Here is a 12424-nt window from a genome sequence, read left to right on the forward strand (position 1 = left end):
GACAAGATTAAAGGAACGAGGTCACCTTGGGAGTGTGAAGTCTTGCTCTAGCTGTCATCTGGGCTCCTCTCTCGTCTGTGTCTTGGCTCATCTCAGACTCTCTCTCTCCTGCACTCTTGGATACACCTCTGCGCTGATCACTTTGCACTGGATTTCTCTCCCCCACGGACTCTCTCCACCTTCCAACTTCAATCTAATGGTTTCTGCTGTTCTGATAACTGTTCATTCCACTAGCTTATTCACTCTGGATACGGTCTCTGTGCCAATGTCCAATTAACTCCAGCTGCTCCCACAGGTTAATCCACGATATAACTTCAGTCTCTTCTAAAAGGCATTACTTCAGACTCCAGCTATTCACAACTCCTCCTGATAAGTAACTGCTTCTGACTGCTTCCTTCAGTTCCAGCTCACTGGCTGTCTGTTTGTCTTCTCTCTGTTCCAAGCATTTTCTGTCTCTTCTCCTCCTGCAATTCCACTCCTCCAACTCTACCAACACTCTCTGCTCCTCCAATTCAACTAACTGCAACTTCAGCTCAGCTCTCTCTAGCTCGAACTCTCTCTCTGCAACTCCAACAACTCTCTCTTCTACCACTCCAGCTCAACTCACTGACTCCGCCTCTGCACTTCACTGATATAGAATGCTGTTTCCTCATGGAAAGTTCCAGCCATCAGCCTGCCGCCCATCAGATCCCTGCACCACTCCGCGTCAAGGACACACACCCAGCCGGCCGGCCTTTTGTTGTGTCTTCCACACAGAGAATAATACAGCCTACCGATAAGGGCTGGCCCAGACCGGTTCTCTCCAAGTGAACAACAGCTTTAACTATAAACTTTACCTTTACCCCTGAAGCCTCTCAGCTCCATCAACATGGAGTCCCTCTAGTTCTGGGCCTATACGCCTAAGAAGGATGAAATAACCCTTAGCTCTGTCAGAGTACCTAGATAAACCATACCAATGTGTAATATAAAGTCAGGACCACAGGATCCAACCTCTACTATAAGCAATAATGACAGGCCAAAGCCAATAGGCAATAGATGGCTTCTTCTAGGTCTGGAAGAAAGGGCTTAAAAGGGCCAACACAAGCTAAGAATACATATCCTAGATGTGAGCAAGATTAAAGTCTACATCACTGGCAACTAGGGCCAAAAAGCCTGTCTGTACATTCCACCCTTAGACTTTATTTTGCGAACATCTATAAACAACAACATCCATACAAACAAACATCAACATAATCTATCAAGAAATCAAAAACCAAAAAACTCTCTAAAATGAATGACAACTTAAGGAAATTCCACCTGAAACTTAATGTAGGGAATACAAATCTAACAACCAACTGAAAACAAATCAAAGCACCCTCGACCTGAATGCTGAAACATATCTAAGATTTGATCTGAGAATAACAGAAACTAACCAAAGCATCCTCAAACTAAATGTGCCTCAACTTCTAGTGATAACTGATGAAATCTAGTAATATAGGGACTTATTTGTTGAATGAAAACAGCAAGGGGCCTAAATGGGGCCTACCTACTTCGGACAACTTAAGAACTAAATGTGCTTCAACTTCTAATGAAAAAACAACAAAGGGCCTAAATGAGGCCTACCTACTATGGTCAACTTAAGCTAATGATAACTCATGAAATCTAGTGGTGTAGGGCCTTGTTTGTGGAATAAAAATAACAATGGGCCTAAATGAGGCCTACCTACTTTGGACACCTGAAACTAATGATAACTCATGAAATCTATTGGTGTAGGGCCTTGTTTGTGGAATAAAAAGAACAATGGGCCTAAATGAGGCCTACCTACTTTGGACAACTTAAGGAAAAATTTGGTGAAATCTGAGAAATAAACATGAGAAACGGTTCTCAAGGTCTGGGCAAACATTACTAATAGATGTAGGACATAATCATACTAAAAGACACACCTCCCAGGACAACTGAAAGTCTAGGGTAACCACCCTTGGATCAATCAAAGTGAAAGTGTAATAACAGGAAAATAAAGACAACCCCATCTCTACAAAATAGCTGGTATAGCACTATGCATATTAGGTAAATTTATCTAAACGTGGTGCATACATAAAAGCACAAAACAGTTAGCACCTAGTTTTTCAGTGTATCACACCGTGGAACACATGTGTGCACCACCATTTTTTTTTTTCTTCGTTCCTCCATTGGCAAGACTGTTTTGCAGAAAACAGGAAAACTATAATAGGTGAAAGAAAATAGTACAGCATCCTAAAAAGCCAAGATAGTACTACATAAACATCAAAACCATGAAAACATTTTTTTTTAAAAGTGGGGCCTGTTCGTGGTAATTGGAAAGAAAAACATGGGAATAATGCAGGCCAAGGAATTACATAACAAAATCCTTTTGCGGGAAATATTATCATAATGAGTTCTTTTAGAATAAAATTTTTTTAAAAGATGGTCAAAAATATATCCAAAAATATTGTATGGGGTTTGAACCTGACCGCTGAGGCAGCCAACCGTAGAGTATAGTTAACCCCTTCCATGCTCATGTCGAGCTCAGCTAATTGTCAATGTTAATAATTTTGGAGTTCAAGGCAGTCAATTTTGGGACATCAGTGTAGGTCACCACCCTGCATCTTCATCTGTATCCGGTACCAAGGAAGCACGTCCTCCGATGCAGCCATCAACTGTCGCCGTTCATCCACCACCACTCCGGTCTGGTCTGGTCTGGTTCCATCTTCCAAAAATAACAAACTAACATAAAAAAATGAAAATAAAAAAGTAAAATAATAAAGGGAGTGGGAGGGGGGGTGGGCCGACGCACGCACCAAACACCACAACCCAGCAACCTAAAACGAGAAAACCAGTATCATTAATCTAGCAAGATAAAATTTTCCATTTAAAAAGCACCCCAAGTGCTTTTCATTGTGGAGAGAAAATATCTAAATTAATTAAAAACATTATTCTGAAGTCAAGAAACAATTAAAAACATATACTTTGAAATTTGTTTGGGCAAAATCTAATTTTGTCATACACAGCCAGAAGGGCTGGGGCCTAATAATACCCTAATCCTCTGTGAGACAGCCCCTCCCTTCAGAAAGATGTTCGTGCTCAGAGTTTTGAATGCGTTCCAAAAAATACGCAGAAGCCAGGCTACAGTGTGAAGTAATTTGAATCACTGCCAAGTGCTGATCTCATTGCAGGAGCAAGGCGCTGCCAAGCAGTCGGTTCAAGCATCTCTAGTCTCTAATCAGGGAAGCACACCCAGGCCTTCAGTATCTATGTAACTCCAAGGGCCAAGAGTCTGCCAACTACTCTGCATGTACAAGGATCCCTTATCTGAGGGCAATGAAGCTGTCTGCGCCGACAGCAAGGACGAGCGAGTCGACCCCTCCCTTACATAAACATTTCTTGCGCGAAACAAAATTGGATGTTGGCCAATGATAACAAGACAGGCAGTGCTCGGAGCTCCTAGAGGGAAAAACCCTCCCTTCACAAAACAGCTGTTGTCTGAGCCAGGCAAATTCAAGGTCAGAAACACATTTCCTGGAAGCCAAAACAACTCTATTCCCACGAGAACCACTGTTCTCAAAACTGACTAAATTAACTTGAAAACTAGAATAAGTAATAAGGGCATATATTTTTTGTAATTAAGTGACATGCAAGCATTTCAAAAATAATCTCCCAGCTGCAAAGGAAAAAATATTAGCAGAAACACATTACAGTTAAGTGTAGGAAAATAACATGTGAAACACCATAATTTTGCATTGCAGGCCAAATTCATCAGTTTTTTCAAATAGTCATTTTTTCTAACTGACTGGGTAAAAACACACAATGGTCTGCTACATATCAGAAACATTTGCATTTGAAAAAAGGTTCAGCTTGCATTTGGAAAAATAATAATGAGAACACATTTGTTTTAAAAGCACACGGTTGCCTTTCACTAATTAAAAGCACATGTTACCATGCACTGTTGGGCAAGAGTAATAATTCACAATCTGTGATCATTCCAAAACACCGGTCTAGTTGGAAAACCCTCAAAGAAATAATTAATGAAAACAGCCCGTAGCGTATACTCTAACTGGGCCATCTCCTTAATATTTCACTCATTTTAAATCATGCATTCAAAAATAATTCTCCACACGTCTGTGGATGCATATTAAGTAGCACATTTAAAAGAACACAGCTCCCTCCGTGCAAACCCTTATCTCAATCCGACTGGTTGATTTATAACTTACCGACCTCTAGGGGTCAGGCACATGAAGTCATCAGTTCCAAGGCAAACCCACACAAATTCGTAGACGCAATTCAAAAAGAATGTTAAATGAACAGAGCCCTACGCTCAGCACAAGATGTTACCTTTCCGTCAAGAAGCTGACAAAGCACATAGGCAGACCCAGAAACCAATAAAAGTCAAATCAAATCATCATTCATCTAAACACTCACTGACTTTTAGTGTCAGCTCAAATAACCATGCATGTTAAACAGCATGTTAAAATAAATACTGCCATCTCAATTCAAGATATTAACCCTTTGGCAGCTCAAACACAACCATTCCCCAATGTCAGCAGTACATGGGAAATTCAAGAACTTATCACTCCACGTTTTCACATAACATGTACGCACATCTTCAAAACGCTATCCCCAAGCACCCGAAAGAGATCCAGCTCTCTCCTGCCTAACGTAATGATAACATGCCCTGTCCAAACCATAACCACATGGCGCTATTCACAAGCCATATTTACAAGACAAGCTCTTCACAAGTAATATATCCAAGGCGCAATTCACAAGGAACACAGCAAGTCAAAATGAGAACATACTCCTCACAAGCCACATTAACATGGCGCTATTTACAAGCCATATTCACAAGAAGCTATTTACAAGGAATTCCACAAGTCATATTACATTGAACACATTTCACATTGCACAGCATAAGCAGACGCAGCAAGCAATATAATAGGCAATTTAAAAGCATTCTTCATACACATTTGTACAATTGGATCATCACAAAGATGTTACTGGCTCCCTCATGTAATGTCATCCTTCAACCCTGACAGTTCAAACACCAAAATAAAAACCATTTCTTCCACCCTGAATAAGCCAAATGCCATGATGTACTGCAATCTCCTCACACTGCAACTGTTCAAGCCCATAGGTCACACAGGCTACATAAACTGCAAGACTACGCCAGATGGAACTGGCGATCAGGGCACTCCCTCACAACACATGGGAAACTATCCAAGCACATGGCCAGATCACACAGGCTTCGTAAACTGTTCGTAGACGCCAGATGTAACAACTGGATTTTTGGACCAGATGGGATCAGCTCCTGAGAGCCCCTCTAACCCAGCCGGAACGTAACCACATCCCTCCTCAGGACCATCTATCCAGGCACCTGGGTACCTACCTGAGGATGGGGAACTCGCAATATACAAGCTCATATCATCAGAAACACCACTAAATCTATAGGGATACTAAGAATACTCACTGATTACTAAGGACATCCATGACCTTATAGTCTCGCGACCACGTGGGTCCAGACTAATCTACCCTGGGGCAGTTCTGATTATCTACCATTACACACTGATCACTATCAGTGCTCACTCGACACACAATCCGGCGTGTCTACACACATGGGTCTGCAGTCCCAGTGCTCTCATTTACACACGGTTCACAATCTGGCGAACCTACACACCGTATCCCCCCGGTGCTCTCATTTACACACGGTCCGCAATCCGGCAGACCTACACACCCCTCTGTCTTAGGAGCTCTCATTCACACACGGTCTGCAATCCGGCAGACCTCCACACTGGTCTCCTCCCCAGTGCTCTCATTAACGCCACTTACCAATGACGACCACTTTCCTATGAATACCTTCAGCTCTCTGTCTCTCTATGTTGGGAAGTCTCTCTCTCTCTTCACTAAGGGCTCGCTACTACAATAATATTATGGGATGGCCGAATTACTTAGTGTCAACAATTCCCTAGCTCAAGGGCTCCCTGTTCTCCCTATTTATTCAGACTTACCGGATCAGGGGCAGCATCTGTTCTGGCTGTAACATCTGACTAGAAGAAAAGGTTACCTATGCTCTGAAATAGAAGACGCTGTTTACAGGAGTCTCTCTATGTTGGGAAGTCTCTCTCCCTATTCACTAATGGCTTGCTACTACAATAATATTATGGGATGGAGTATAAACTTTATCCCTTAGTTACAGGTTTCCTATCTCCCTAATTATTCACTATTACTTACCTGATCAGGGGTAACATCTGTTCAAACAGTAATACCTGACTAGGAGACAAGGTTACCTCCACTGTATGGGGACAAAAGATATACACCACACTAGTTCACTAAGAAATGGGGAAGTTTTATTATAACAATGATGAAATACACATACATAAATCTATGGGGTCTCTATGACTGACAGTAGTTTTAACACACCGCTGAAAGAAAAGGATTAGACATACAATAGCCTAGGGAATAAGGACAAGATTAAAAGAACGAGGTCACCTTGGGAGTGTGAAGTCTTGCTCTAGCTGTCATCTGGGCTTCTCTCTCGTCTGTGTCTTGGCTCATCTCAGACTCTCTCTCTCCTGCACTCTTGGATACACCTCTGCGCTGATCACTTTGCACTGGATTTCTCTCCCCCACGGACTCTCTCCACCTTCCAACTTCAATCTAATGGTTTCTGCCGTTCTGATAACTGTTCATTCCACTAGCTTATTCACTCTGGATACGGTCTCTGTGCCAATGTCCAATTAACTCCAGCTGCTCCCACAGGTTAATCCACGATATAACTTCAGTCTCTTCTAAAAGGCATTACTTCAGACTCCAGCTATTCACAACTCCTCCTGATAAGTAACTGCTTCTGACTGCTTCCTTCAGTTCCAGCTCACTGGCTGTCTGTTTGTCTTCTCTCTGTTCCAAGCATTTTCTGTCTCTTCTCCTCCTGCAATTCCACTCCTCCAACTCTACCAACACTCTCTGCTCCTCCAATTCAACTAACTGCAACTTCAGCTCAGCTCTCTCTAGCTCGAACTCTCTCTCTGCAACTCCAACAACTCTCTCTTCTACCACTCCAGCTCAACTCACTGACTCCGCCTCTGCACTTCACTGATATAGAATGCTGTTTCCTCATGGAAAGTTCCAGCCATCAGCCTGCCGCCCATCAGATCCCTGCACCACTCCGCGTCAAGGACACACACCCAGCCGGCCGGCCTTTTGTTGTGTCTTCCACACAGAGAATAATACAGCCTACCGATAAGGGCTGGCCCAGACCGGTTCTCTCCAAGTGAACAACAGCTTTAACTATAAACTTTACCTTTACCCCTGAAGCCTCTCAGCTCCATCAACATGGAGTCCCTCTAGTTCTGGGCCTATACGCCTAAGAAGGATGAAATAACCCTTAGCTCTGTCAGAGTACCTACATAAACCATACCAATGTGTAATATAAAGTCAGGACCACAGGATCCAACCTCTACTATAAGCAATAATGACAGGCCAAAGCCAATAGGCAATAGATGGCTTCTTCTAGGTCTGGAAGAAAGGGCTTAAAAGGGCCAACACAAGCTAAGAATACATATCCTAGATGTGAGCAAGATTAAAGTCTATATCACTGGCAACTAGGGCCAAAAAGCCTGTCTGTACACTGACCTACTACCTTGAGGAGTACAACATCTTGGAGCCGTCCCAGTCTGGGTTCCGCAGCAACCACAGCATCGAAACTGCCCTCATAGCCGCCACCAATGACAGCAGGGCCCTGCTGGACAACGGTGAAACCGCGGCCCTCATCCTCCTGGACCTGTCAGCCACCTTCGACACTGTCTGCCACCACACCCTACGGACATGCCTCCACGACGCCTGGATCCGAGTCAAGGCTCTGGACTGGATCACCTCCTTCCTCTACGGCAGAACCCAGAGTGTCCGCCTCCCCCCTATCCGCTCCGAAGCCACTGAGATCATCTGCTGCGTACCCCAAGGCTCTTCCCTCAGCCCGCTTTGTTCAACATCAACATGGCACTGCTTGCGCACGTCGCCCGACTGCACGACCTCAACATCATCTCCTACGCAGACGACACCCAGCTGATCCTCTCCCTCACAAGGACCCCCTCACAGCCAAAACCAACCTCCATGAAGGAATGAAAGCTGTCGCAGAGTGGATGAAGAACAGCCGACTGAAACTAAACTCGGACAAGACAGAAGTCCTCATCCTCGGCTCCACCCCCTCAGCCTGGGACGACTCCTGGTGGCCGACCACACTGGGAGTAGCACCAACACCCACCAACCATGCACACAACCTAGGGTTCATCCTCGACTCAACACTCTCCATGAGCAAGCAAGTCAACGCCGTCTCGCCCTCCTGCTTCAACACCCTCCGCATGCTCCCCAAGATCTACAGGTGGAGAAGAACGGTCACACAGGCCCACGTCAGCAGCAGGTTGGACTACGGAAACACCCTCTATGCAGGAACCTCGGCCAAACTCCCGAAACGCCTACAACGCATTCAGAACGCCTCTGCATGCCTGATCCTCGACATCCCTCGCCGCAGCCACATCACACCCCACCTGAGAGACCTGCACTGGCTTCCTGTCAACAAGAGGATCACCTTAAAGCTCCTTACCCACGCATACAAGGCACTCCACAACACCGTACCAGCATACCTCAACAGATGACTCACCTTCTACACCGCCAACCGCCAGCTCCGCTCCGCCGACCTCGCCCTCACCACTGTCCCCTGCTTCCAAAGAGCGACCTCCGGTGGCAGATCGTTCTCCCACCTTGTCGCAAAGACCTGGAACACCCTCCCCATACTCCTACGACAGTCCCAGGACCTACTAACCTTCAGAAGACTACTCAAGACCTGGCTATTCGAGCAGGAGCAGCACCCCCCCCCAGCACCTAGAGACCCTCACGGGTAAGTAGTGCCCTTTATAAATGTTCAGATTGATTGATTGATTGATTGAAAACAGATTGAGTGTGGCTTTTTGGGGGCGCGGGAGTAAAGTAATCCTCAGGAGTTTGGGGAAGTGAGTGCTTGCCAGGAGAATTGGTTGTTGGGAAAGGTGGATATTTTAGTACTTAGGAGTGAGATGGTGGCTTCAAGCTGGGAGATAGAGCAGATGAGAAATCCTAATTTGTTTTCTAAAGTGAGTAGGGCTGAGCACAGAATGTTTGGTGGCTCGATGGGTTCCGGAGGGAGTGCAATTGGTGAGGGCGGGCAGGGAGAGGTGGGGGTGAGGAGGGAGTAATGGGGTGAAGGAGTAAAAGGTGGAAGTAGATGGTAGTTGATAGAAGTTGTCAGTGCATCTGAGGTGGAAAGAGTTACCTTTGCAGATGTTGAACAGAGGAGAAGAATTGAGTTCAAATTTAGGAGGAGACTGTTGTGGAATGTGGAGGGAGGGCAGAATGCAGGGAAGGGAAAGAAGGGAGTCATGGAATGGCAGGAGGTTAGGGGAGAGGGGCTGGAGAGGTCCTGTTGGGTAGGCGAGATGAGTGTATGGGGATTGGCACCAAGTAGAGTGGGGAGGATTGACCTGCACATTTGGAACACTGTTGCAGGGCCAGTTGATCACCAACTGCAATTTTTAGTCCAGGCATGTTCCGGTGATCCAATACATTATTTGCTTATTGTGGGGTCATGGGGCGCCAGGGTTAGCAGGGCAAGGTATCTGGCCCTTCCAGGCACTCGACCCTTGTCACAATTCTACCACATGATTTAGAATCCATTGGATGTTAAGTTTATACCCAAAGTGGTACTCCTTTTAACATGCTTGGCCAGTACCACTCTGACTAGGCCACCACATTTGTAGGTCGAGCCTACAGTAGCGCATGCGCTGCTTGCTCGACATTTAGTAAAGGGTAAAAAAAAAGTGCTACCTACCACAGTTTTGCTGGCCTGGAGCTTAAGTGCACGTGCGCGTGCACATGCGGAACAGCCATCTGTCTCCTCCGTCACGGGTCATTAAGTTGCTTTCCCCTCTGCCTCTGTTAACTTTCATGGCTTGGCTTGTTTATACTGCTGGGGTGATGCAAAGCTCCTTATTTTTGCCCTTTTAAAAGCTTGTACTGTCCTTGTTTTCCTTGCCTTTGCAAAGTTTGAGTTTGCATTTAGAAATAACTGTCATTTTATTGCGAAATAATATCCCCCTCAGCCAAACTTCCGTCCCCTTTTCCCCTCTTTTTTGAAAGGAAAAATAGCCGTCAGGTCCAGCCTCTGTCCCTTGTTGCTAGTGCCAAAGTGAGGCGGACTGTTTTTTCACAGCCGGAGTCTGCGCCATCTCTTTCACAGATGTGCATGAGCAGGTGAGCACGTGCCAAGCTCCTAACTTGTCTCCCAGAGTGACAGCTACGGCTGGCCCGTGCAAACAACACTCTTCAGGTGCTGTGAAGGCCCAGGCACGGCGCTCTCTCGCCCTCCGGTGCCTTCCATGCAGCTTAGCACGGCTCTGCAGTTGCAGCTATAAAGGCATACATACTCGTTGGAAGGGCTGCAGCCCACACGCTGCATGATAAATACTACACATGCCAACTCTGAGACCAGAACACACCAAGGAAGGGTCGATAATAACACCAATGAGGGTAGAATTTGGTTCACCGCCACCCCTGTGCTTTCTCTAGAGACCCCTATGGTCGCACTTTTGAAAAGTGCCAGATGCCAAGCAGCAGGGGCGCTCTTGCGTCACAAGCCCGGACATGAGGGCAGGCACTCTGAGGCACAGTAACCCAAGACTCAGGAGCGTCCATAAAAGTGAGCAGCAGGTGGTGTCACTGCAGCACAGACGTCGGCTCTGTTCAGTCTCAGCTGAACAGGACTCAGGCACTTTACAGGGCAGCTCCCTGCATGGTTGACCAGCTGCTTGAGGCTTTTATCTCGGGGCAGATTCAGGCTAAAACTTAATCACATAAACAGTATAAAGGGAAATCACCTCCACCACATCACGTCCACCACCACCACCTCGTCCACCACCACATCCACCACATCCACCACCACCCCCACCACCACCACCACATCCACCACGTCCACCACCACCACGTCCACCACCACCCCCACCACGTCCACCACCACCACCAAATCCACCACCACGTCCACCACTACCACGTTCACCACATCCACCACCATGTCCACCACGTCCACCACCACATCCACCACGTCCACCACCACCACTTCCACCACCACGTCCATCCCACCACCACCACGTCCACCACTACCATGTCCACCACTACCATGTCCACCACCACTACGTCCACCTCATCCACCACCACGTCCACCTCATCCACCACATCCACCACCACCACCACCACATCCACCACCACCACGTCCACCACCACCACCAAGTCCACCTCTACCACCATGTTCACCACCACTACATCCACCTTCACCACGCCCACTACCACCACATCCACCACCACTACGTCAACCACCACCACGTCCACGACCATGTCCACCACCACCACGTCCACCACCACCGCGTCCACCACCACATCCACCACGAAGCCACCACCATCACGTCCACCACCACCACGTCTACCACCACCACGCCCACCACCACCATATCCACTACCACCACCACCACTACCACGTCCACCACCACATCCACCACCCGATCCACCACCACCTTGTCCACCACCACGTCCACCACGTCCCGCACCACCATGTCCATCACCACCATATCCACCACCACCACGTCCACCACCACCCCCACCATGTTCACCACTACCACATCCACCACCACCACCATGTCCACCACCATCACGTCCACCACCACCATGACCATCACCAACACCAACATCCACCACCACCACCAAATCCACCACCATGTCCACCACCACATCCACCACCATGTCCACCACCACCAGCACATCGACCACCACCACGTCCACCACCACGTCCACCACCACGTCCACCACCACCATGTCCACCACCACCATGTACACCACCACCACCATGTCCACCATCACCATATCCACCACCACGCTCACCAGCAACACCACATCCACCACCATGTACACCACCACAACCACGTCCACCACCACCACCACCACCCGTGACGAGTAAACTGTCATAGGTGGGCAGGGGTAATAGAGGAGACCTCACTGACCTGCTGGAGAAAGAGGAGACCTCACTGTCCTCCTGGAGGGAGAGGAGACCTCACTGTCCTGCAGGAGAGAGAGGAGACATCACTGAGCTGCTGGAGAGAGAGGGGACCCCACTGTCCTGCTGGAGGGAGAGGAGACCTCACTGTCCTACTGGAGAGAGAGGAGACCCCACTGTCCTACTGGAGAGAGAGGAGACCTCACTGTCCTGCTGGAGAGAGAGGAGACATCACTGAGCTGCTGGAGAGAGAGGAGACCTCACTGTCCTGCGGGAGAGAGAGGAGACCTCACTGTCCTCCTGGAGGGAGAGGAGACCTCACTGTCCTCCTGGAGGGAGAGGAGACCTCACTGTCCTGCGGGAGAGAGA

Source organism: Lissotriton vulgaris, unplaced genomic scaffold, assembly GCF_964263255.1.
Source record: "Lissotriton vulgaris unplaced genomic scaffold, aLisVul1.2 SCAFFOLD_2454, whole genome shotgun sequence".
NCBI classification, from domain to species: Eukaryota; Metazoa; Chordata; class Amphibia; order Caudata; family Salamandridae; genus Lissotriton; species Lissotriton vulgaris.